The 9,745-nt window shown below is 42.0% G+C and overlaps 1 protein-coding gene across 2 annotated transcripts in view; it reads left to right on the top strand.

The window, feature by feature from the left end:
* The first annotated feature begins 7,460 nt into the window (after positions 1 to 7,460).
* The window catches only part of ARFIP1 (ARF interacting protein 1), a 135,289-nt gene continuing 133,004 nt past the window's right edge, over positions 7,461 to 9,745 (top strand). The window contains exon 1 of one of the 2 annotated variants that reach the window (XM_079920983.1): positions 7,461 to 7,727. The gene's annotated coding sequence lies outside the window, so the exon portion shown is untranslated. Of the gene's footprint in view, positions 7,728 to 7,875; positions 7,960 to 9,745 lie in introns of those variants that run through there. The other variant, XM_079920984.1, reaches the window with a different exon arrangement.

The raw sequence follows: 9,745 nt of genomic DNA, 5'->3' as shown, positions 1-9,745 counted from the left end.
TATAGTTTATTCGGAGTTCCAGAAGTCAAGCTAAAATAGAAATCTCATTATGTCAAACCTGTCCAGTCCTGCTGATGTATTTTTGGAACGTCAATCCTTTAAGATGATCCATTTTATCCATGCGTGCATTCAACCTCCTCTTAATTCTCCACAGAAGGCCTCAGAGATAAGAAGAAAAGCATCCAGTAATTTCATGCAAAATGTTACCCATTAATTTCCAAGTCTCTTTAGGATGGAGAAGAAAATGGTAGAACCCTTCTAGGACTTGACGATATCCTCCATCTCTTGAAATATTAAAAAAAAAAAACAATTTTAACAATGATATGTCAACTGAATATCAAAAGATATTTATACTAATTAGTTATGCTTTTGATAATAATGAAAAGAATGGGAACATATTTCTAAAAATACAATAACTAAAGCTTCCAGGAGAAATGCTTACCTCCTAAATGGTGTCTCTGTGAAAAGCTCTCTAGCTCTGCTCTGAGACTTTGAATTCTCACTTGCCGTTGAATGCTTTGTAATATATACTTCTGAAATAAATCGGACAAATTTAATCTGTTTTGAAAGTGTGAGCTTACCAAAATTAAAGAACTAAAAATGCTGCTGGATAGATCTTTGGTGGCTATTTTTTCCATGAAGTCACACACTGCCCCCTCTGACTTCTCTAAAAGAAAAACACAGTCAGACAGTGGTCACAAGGTCCAACTTTTAATAGCACATGGGAGACAGTGTCTCTTTTATAGGAGTCTGGTACAAAATGCTTCACTAAAAATCAAACCAAGGGATTCCATTACAAATTTTAAAAATCGAAATCTTATTCTATCTAAATGCTTAAAAATCTAGTAACTTTAAATCAATTGGACACATTAGCTGGATGCACAAAGGCCAAAAATACTTGACAAAATGCATAGGAATAAACAAATTACTGAGAAGATATAATGCAGAAAAAGACCTAGACGAAGAGTTAGAATGAGAGTGACCATGGTCTTAACCTCTCAGGACTTCCACTTCTTTATCTGTAAAATAAAGGGCTTATCATAGTGTAAGGAGATGGGCTTTGGTGCCAGACACACCCGAATTGACAAGTGACTCTGCCATTTAGTACTGAATGTGATCCTGGGTAGTTTATTTAACCATCTGAAGCCTTGGCACCCTTATTGGTAAAATAAGGGTAACTACAGCACGTACCTCGTGGGGTAATTGAACATTCAGTGACATGGTGTAAAGCACTTAGCACAGTATTTTGCACCTTACAGAGTGTTCAATAAATGTTTGATGATCTCAGCATCATTGTCTTCTCTCTAATGTTCCTTTCATCTGTGTCAATCTATAAAATTCAGAGATTTAATGAAATCGTACTTCGAATAGAAGCAAGAATCCCACCTAAAACATATACTGAAAGCAGAGCTCTTCTTAAGCCAAATAGTACTGTGAGAACAGTCACAGGGCCCCAGGTGGGCTCGCCTCTACCTTCCCAGGTAGCATCTCCCCTACCGGAAACCACAGTCAGTCTTTGGGCCTCCTGCAGGCCAAGGAAACAAGCTAATTTGATGAACCCGTGTTACTTCCCTGTGAGAGTGTGGGCACTCCATTCCTCTAATTTTTCTCTGTCCTCCGAGGTTTCAAGATGACACATGCATTTTTTTTTTTTTTTGCACAAAACTTTGTTAAAATTCCTCTGCCTTTGTCATCAAAATCAAAGACGTAATTTTTATTATAGGAAACACAACCAGTAAAGGAGTTTTCGTTGTTGCTGTTATTGCAAAAAAAAAGGTCTTAAAAATAATTATGAGAGCCTAGAGTGTTAGTTTCTAAACTGCTTTATTTCCTGTATTCCAAACAATGCGGGAGGGAGGTAAAAGTGGATTCAAAGCTCATACAGTTATAATGTGGTTGAATGCAGTCCAGAATCCAGGCTTTCTAATGTCAAGTCTACATTCTTTTCACTATATTACAGTGTCCTTGAATTACATGGTGTGGCTCCTCTAACAGGGGCACATTCTATGCTCTCAGCACCAAGCCAACTCAGCATTTCCAATGCCTATCCAAACCTAGCCCCCACCCCAAGAAGCAATATCAGGCCTCCATAGGAGAATAGCCATTATGAATTCTGTGGACACAAATAGCAACCACATTCCATATCCAACTGTTAGGGTGGTCTGACCTTTCTAAGTAAATAAGATTTGACCATTCAACTAAAAAAAAAAAATCTTACTCATATATGGGACCTCCCTGTATATTTTTCTGCAATTTCCTATAAATCTACCATTATTTCAAAATAAAAAATTAAAAATATCTTGCTCTCATTAGGAAGACACCAATCTTCAGAAATGTAGGTAGCAAGAACGAATTTCTTAAGAAAAATCAAGCAAAACTACTCTCCAAAAGAAAGAGGGAATCTCTTTCTTCTTTCTGTTCTTTCCTTTCTTCCTCTTTTCTTCTTTCCTTCCTTTTTTCCCTTCTGCCTTATTTCATTTGTCAGAAATAAACCCTATCATCTCAAATAACAAGGATTACAGAAAAGTGACTTGAATTTTCTCCCTTACCCCATCCCAAATAAAGCAATGTAATATACACATCAGAGATTACTGATTATCTTGATCAAACTGAAAATAGTGATATGTTTGTTTAGGAAGATAGTTTTTTTCTGAAGTTAACAGTATATTTTTCCTTCTTGAACAGTAGTCAAATCTACAATTTTCCACGGTAAGATGCAATATATCTTTATTCCTGAAACAACCACACTTCTAATGACAAACCAGACATGCTAAACTTTTTCCCCAGCAAAGAATAAGGCACCAATACTGCCTGATTAACGAAGCTGACATTTTCCATTCTCCCACAGTACAATGGCTGGGATATTTTTTTTGCAGGGAGTGATGGCAGCAGCTAATATTTCTTAGAATATTCATTCTATCAATTAATTAATCATTCTCTCAATTAATCATTCTACCCCTTGAAAATATTACAAGAGAAATGCTGTACTACATGTTAGGAACAACCTTCTCTATGTCAACAGTAAAGCTAACTAACGACTAAGAACAGGCAATTCACTAAAAAAGACTTACCAACTGAATTCCAAATGAAGAAAACAATGGTCAGTAATATGAGAAATGTAAATCTTCCTTCAAAACAGGAGATACCTTTTTGTTTTTGCTTTTATTTACCAGAACAGCAGTATCTAGTGTTTGCCAGGATGCAGTAACATAGGTTGCTAGGAACCTGTGTTAAATAAATTGGTACAAAGCTTATGGAGGGCAAATTAGCAATACAGTACAAAAACCTTAAAAAAGGGGCTTCCCTGGGGGCGCAGTGGTTAAGAATCTGCCTGCCAATGCAGGGGACACGGGTTCAAGCCCCGGTCTGGGAAGATCCCACATTCTGCGGAGCAACTAAGTCCGTGCGCCACAACTACTGAGCCTGCACTCTAGAGCCTGTGAGCCACAACTACTGAAGTCTGCGTGCCTAGAGCCCGTGCTCCACAACAAGAGAAGCCACTGCAACGAGAAGCCCCTACACTGCAACGAAGAGTAGCCCCTGCTCGCCACAACTAGAGAAAGCCCACGCACAGCAACGAAGACCTAATGCAGCCAAAAATAAATAAATAAATAAATTAAAAACAACCTTAAAAATGTGCATAGGTTTTATCCAGCAAGTCCATACTGAGGATTTTATCCCCTCCCCCAAAAATTGTAGATGTAAAAATAATCTAGCTTACAAAATATATTTATTTTCTATTGCTGTGTAACAAATTAACACATATTTAATGGCTTAAACCAACACCCATTTATTATCTTACAGTCTGTAGCCAGAAGTCCAGGTGGGCTTAACTAAGTCCGCTGCTTCAGGTCTTACAGGGCAGAAATCAAGATGTCAGTCAGACTGGGCTCTTATCTAGAGGCTGGAGGAGAATCTGTTTCCAAATTCATTCAGGTTATTTGCAGAATTCAACTTCTGTGGTTGTAGGGCTGAAGTCCCTGGGTTTTTTGTTGCCTGTGAGCAGAGACTGCTCTCACCTCTTGGAAGCCTCCCTCAGGTACTTGCCTGTGGACCTCTTTATTTCAGCAACAGAGAACCTTCCTCATGTCAAATCTCTTTCATGCTTCAAACCTCTCTAATTTCCTCTGCTGCCACCAGCAGGAGAAAACGCTCTGCTTTTAAGTTTCATGTAACCTAATTAAACTTAAAAGCTTTTGGACAGCAAAGGAAACCATACACAGAATGAAAAGACAACTTATTGAATGGGAGGAAATATTTGCAAATGATGTGACCAAGAAGAGGTTAATATCCAAAATACATAAACAGCCCATTAACTCAATATCAAAAAACAAACAACCCAATTAGAAATAGGCAGAAGACCTAATTAGACATTTTTCCAAAGAAGATACACAGATGGCCAACAGGCATATGAAAAGATGCTCAACATCACTAATATTCAGGGAAATGCAAATTAAAACCACAATGAGATACCACATCACACCTGTCAGAATGGCTATCATCAAAAATAATAAAAAATGTTGGCGAGGATATGGATAAAAGGGAAACTTTGTACACTGTTGGTGGGAATGTAAATTGATGCAACCAACGTGGAAAACAGTATTGAGGTTCCTCAGAAAACTAGAAACAGAGCTATCATATGACCCAGCAATTCCAGTGCTGGATATATATCTGAAGAAAACAAAAACATTCATATGAAAAGATACACACACCCCAATGTTGATAGCAGCATTATTTACAATAGCCAGGATATGGAAGTCACTGAAGGAGAATATTTAATGGAATGGAATTTCCATTGGAAATTGGAATTTCCAAATGGAAATTCCATAATATATTAAGTGGAAAAAGCAACCACTGTATGCCAACAAATACAACATACACTGAAAGTTACATGAGGGCAAAGGCTCATGGCTATTCCTACAGTGCTTAGTGCCCAGGAAACAGTAAGTTCTTAAAAACGATCTGTTAAATAAATGAAGAAAAAAATACTCACAGAAAAAAAAGATACTGACCAAAATGTTGAATGTTAACTCCAGAAAATGGAATTATGAATAGTTTCTTTTCTTTTAGTTAAAACAATTTCTACTCTGATGTTCTACTCATTCTACTATACATGGGTTTGTTTAAATGTTCCATTAATCAGTACCCCCTAATAAAGGGTTTATTTCCAGAGAATTACACTGTGCAATCAGTAACTAAATATCTCTTCATGAAAAGGAAGCTGTCAATAAACAGTGACAAAATTACTGTGACACTACCAGAATTCCCCTAGAAAAGAAAACTAGCACCTTCTTCTTCCAAGGAGATATTGATAAGCAGAATACAATATTCAACATCTAAAGCAAAGAGAAAAGGTTGCATGCACATTTAATTCACTCAGAAAGGAAAAGTAACAATATCCTTTAACCCGTTGCCTCCTTTCCTTCCCGATCAATAAATAAAAGATAGGCTGCCACAGTTTCCCACAGGCCAAGTGAATAAACGGTACCTGATTTTTCTAAAGCTGAATAATAGCCAATAGCAGTGCAAAGGTAAATGAGTAGATAAGCCCCATGTCATAAGCATATGTGACAGGCAGCTATTCCCTTTTTGTCTTACTTCTCCAAACACAATGGCAATTAAAAGAAAAGTAGTAATCTTCTGTTCTTCCTAAGGAGAATGGGCAGGCAGAATTCCCCAAGCTGTAGGGAGAGGGGGAGATAGAGATAGAGATAGAGAGAGAGAGAGAGAGAGAGAGAGAGAGAGATGAAAAAAGTCTCCATCTAAGCAAGGTTAGGTTTAAAATAGTCTTTGAGTTAGTATGAAAAATTTTCCCCAAACCCAAGAATAATGGCTACTACTTCCTTTTTCCCAAAGAAAGTGCATAGACTTTCACTGTTTTCCATCTACTACTAAGTTCCATTCTGTTCCTATATAATAAGAGCAGTAATTATCCTAGATTGGAATCCTTTTCTTATAATTGAGAAGCCTAACAGATGGCTTTGAACAGGAAAATCCACAGTAAACTGTAGAACTTAAGTTAAATGAATCGGCATATATATTCACCCATTTAAGATAAGGGCCCTTTAACCACAGATTTTTGTTTTGGGATTTCATTACGGTTTTTGTCAGAGAAGGTGTCCTGGAGATTTCAGACAATAAATATTGTTATTTACTTTTGAAATATTGGTGGTGTCACGGGTATCTACTCTTCACAGATATGGGAAAGATTATCTGTACAGGGATGTACAGTTCACTACGCTGAAACTCCCTACAAATTTGGAGAAGCAGAGTTCTGCCTTCGGGCACTTAGTCATTAAAAATGTCTTGTCAACTAATGTGACAAGGCAGGTGAGAATTATGGTCTAAAGAGGGGTAGGTCCCACGGAGTGCACTGTTGCCTTTGGCATTCCTGCAAGTGAAATGGTGGTGAAAATGAGCACCCAAGGCTGTCAAAGTAAAAGCGGAGTCCGAAACCTTGAAGGGAGATGCGCTCGGCTGGATCACCGGTAGGTACTGTATGCAACTGAGCTTCAGGTTTGTCTAGCACCACTGCAGAGCCATACGGTGCTGGGGACAGCGAGAATATCCGAAGTACAGATTGGGGCCTCCACTTAGGAAACTACAAAGGGATCTTAGAGAAGGACTGTTCGTCGGTTTCTGTAGACAGGGCAGTGATCTACTTAAGTAACGGGGCGAGCAAAGAAAGCAGAAATCAGTCCTCTGGATAAACAGTAACAGGAAAGAACAGTATCATGGACCCACTGTCTGCGAGCGAGCAGAGCAGAAGGTGATCACAAAGATAGAGCAAATCATAAGAACTCAGGGGTGCCGGGCGAGGAGGTCTGGTCTTCCTGAAGCGGGTGGGCGTGAGCGACGTGGCCAGAGGGTGGCTTTCCAGGCACTGGGGAAAGAGAGTGAGGCGCCCGCATCCCGTCTGCTCCCTAAACCCCGCATTCCCTCCACCCTCCCGCCTCCCACGGGGCTTAAATAACCTTCTACGTGCTCTCTGGCAGCTGAGAAAGAAGCTTGGCTCTCCTGTGATTGCGAGGCGGTGAGCTACGTCCACCTCCACCCTCCCGCCACCGGCTCACCGTCTGTTGGGGGGACGCCTAATACGTGAGGCTGGGGTGTGTGGGTGAGAAAAGGATGCCGAGGGCTCCTGGACCTCCGACCACTCAAGACCAGGCCAGCGCGCCCTTCGGCAAGCCCCCAGCTCTGGCAGGTGCATCTGGACCCGCGCTCACAGCCCCCCCAGCAATCTAGCCGCAGCCAGAAAATTACCCGGGCAAAGGCGCCGACTGAGTCCCGGATGTGGTTGCTAGGGGCCGCAGCGGGAGGGGCGGGGCCCGCCTCCTGGAGTGGGGCGGAGGGGGCGGAGGGGGAAGCGCGCTGGCACCATCGAGACGTGGCTGGGTCGGCCAGACTGAGGGAGAGAGAGGCCGTCCAGGGCTACGGACAACGCTACTTCCGGTCCCCTCACTTCCGGCTCCGCTGCTCTCGGTGTTGAAGCTGTAGGCCTGGTGGAGCTGCTGCCGGTCTGAGTGTCCTCGGCGGTTGGTCAGTGTGAGGCTGTGACAGCCGCTGTTGTTCCCCGCCCCCGAGGAGCCTAGGTGCGTGGGAGAAGGGGAAGAAGGAAAAGGCCCGGGTCGCGTTTCCGCTCACTTCTTGCCAGGGCTGAGGCGACTCCGGAGAGCAGAGGCAGGGATAATCCTCGACGTGCGAGCTGCCGGCTTCCCTGCAGACAGGTGAGGGCGGAGCTGGCCGGCTGGGAAAGAGGCGGGGGAATGCTTCTCGGAGGTGGTTGGCGGGGCTGGACACGTTGCCTCTGGAGCTCGCAGTTCCGGACTTCCACAGGGCACTTATGTCCTTAGTCTGTGTGTGCCATCTCTCTCTGTCCAGGCATTCGGCCTTGGGTTTCTGTCCCTTCGTTCCTCCTGTCCCCCCCTGAGTGTACCCCCGAAACATCCGGGTGAAGAGGTAAGACTGGCCCTCCCAGGGCGGCACCCTCCCGGTTTTGCATGTATTGAGCGGAGAAAGGGGTTGAAGGATCCAGGTCTTTCTCGACTAAGCCTCGGAGCGGGCCACCTTCAGGTTTGGTGTCCAGCCTTCATTGCTCTCCTTTCCCTGCATCCCCTATTTCTCCTCTCCCGCAGTGAGAGGAAGGGAGATAGCGATAGTCCCTGCGAGAAGTTCCTCGGGCAGTGGTGCAGGGAGGAGCCTTGCCTGTGACATGTCCCAAGCCTGACTGCTTGCGAGGACGTCCAAGGAATGCTGGAGTTTGGGAAGGAAGTTGTGCCGTCGTCTCATCCGTTCCTCTTTGCCAAGTTACTACTGTTTACGTGTCTAGGAAACAGGAAAGAGGTTTTTGTTTTGTTTTAAGAACAGTTTCTAGACGCTTTTCCCTTTTACTTTATTTTATTATTACTTCCCTTGTTTTATTCTCATCTCCCTCTTGAGCCCTTTGATCTCAAAAGGTTTGTAGTTAACACTTCCTGCAGATCCTTTAGCCATCACGTTTGAGGATTTCTGGCCCCCTCCCTTCCTTTTTTCTCCTAGATTAAAGCATATAATTTCTCTCAGTCGGTTCTTAAGGAAAAAATGGAAGATTTGCAGGACTTTGGTTAAACTTGTGCTTTCACCTGCAAGTGTGGCAGGTGTGTGTTCACATTTGCCATTTAATTAACTTCACTGGCGTGGGAATGTGCACCAGAATTGGTTACCTTAAATCGTTCCTTGTTAAGGCAGCAGGAATTGGCCATTTTATTGCTGCTGTCTCAGAGTGAATGCAACAGACTACATGTCACTGTTTTAATTCCACTTTTCTTTTGTTAGTCCTGTGTTTTTTTGTTTTCCCCACTCAACATGACCAACACCCTCTCCCAGCCACCACGTCTAACACTCATTAGCTGAGAAAACAAAATATTTCTAATCTTGTTTTATTTTCTGGATTAAAATCTCGGTCTCAGTTACTTTCATTCCGTTTCAAATTGATAAATTAGTTTGCCTTAATCCTGGGTCATGCCTTTGGGGACTGTGGTCTAGTGGTCAGTGACTTTCAGGGGACTTCCTCATCCCCACCCCTGAAATTAAGTGCACAGTTTTGTTTTCAGTGCATTTTCTCCTTTCTGGGGAGAATGTCCATTCTTTTTATCAGATTCTCAAAGGAGATATATAACCTCCAGGTAGATTAAAAGCTGCTCCTTAGACAGTGTCTTGAAGTTAATGAAAACTTTTTTTGTGGAGCTACTACTTTTTCAAACTGTACATAGCTAGTTTGGGCACCAAGGAGAGTAGAATGCAGAGATTCCAGCTTTATAGTGATGAAATCTCTAGCTACTTCAAAACTTCAGTGTTTCTAAATTTCTTCCTAGACCTAGAGAAGGAAGCAAGACCGCCTCTTTATTTAGTTCCTGATTTGTGGTTTCGAGGTTTCTCTTTAGGGATAAGTATTTGTGGCCAATGTTGTGGCGATCCAGTGGATTTATAAATTGATACATTTATTATTATTTTATACATATTTAATATCACCAACCTACTGGGTACAGTTCAGAGTAAAAGTTTAAATTTCAAGTGTACTTTGTTTTCATTTTCTTGTTTTTCACTTGAGGCATCTACTTTGGGCTTCGGCTTTGTTCAGAAGGGCAAATGATGCTTCAGTGGTGTGATCTGTAAGCCTTTGGCATGTTGCTGCTCATCTCGACATCTCCTTTCCCTCCATATTACCTCTATATTAGGAATTTAATGATCGTTCTCTTTTGTGACT

Source organism: Stenella coeruleoalba, assembly GCF_951394435.1.
Source record: "Stenella coeruleoalba genome assembly, chromosome: 4".
In the NCBI taxonomy this organism is placed as follows: domain Eukaryota; kingdom Metazoa; phylum Chordata; class Mammalia; order Artiodactyla; family Delphinidae; genus Stenella; species Stenella coeruleoalba.
Note: the sequence above shows the minus strand (reverse complement) of the source record. Positions and strands in the feature narration are given on the sequence as shown.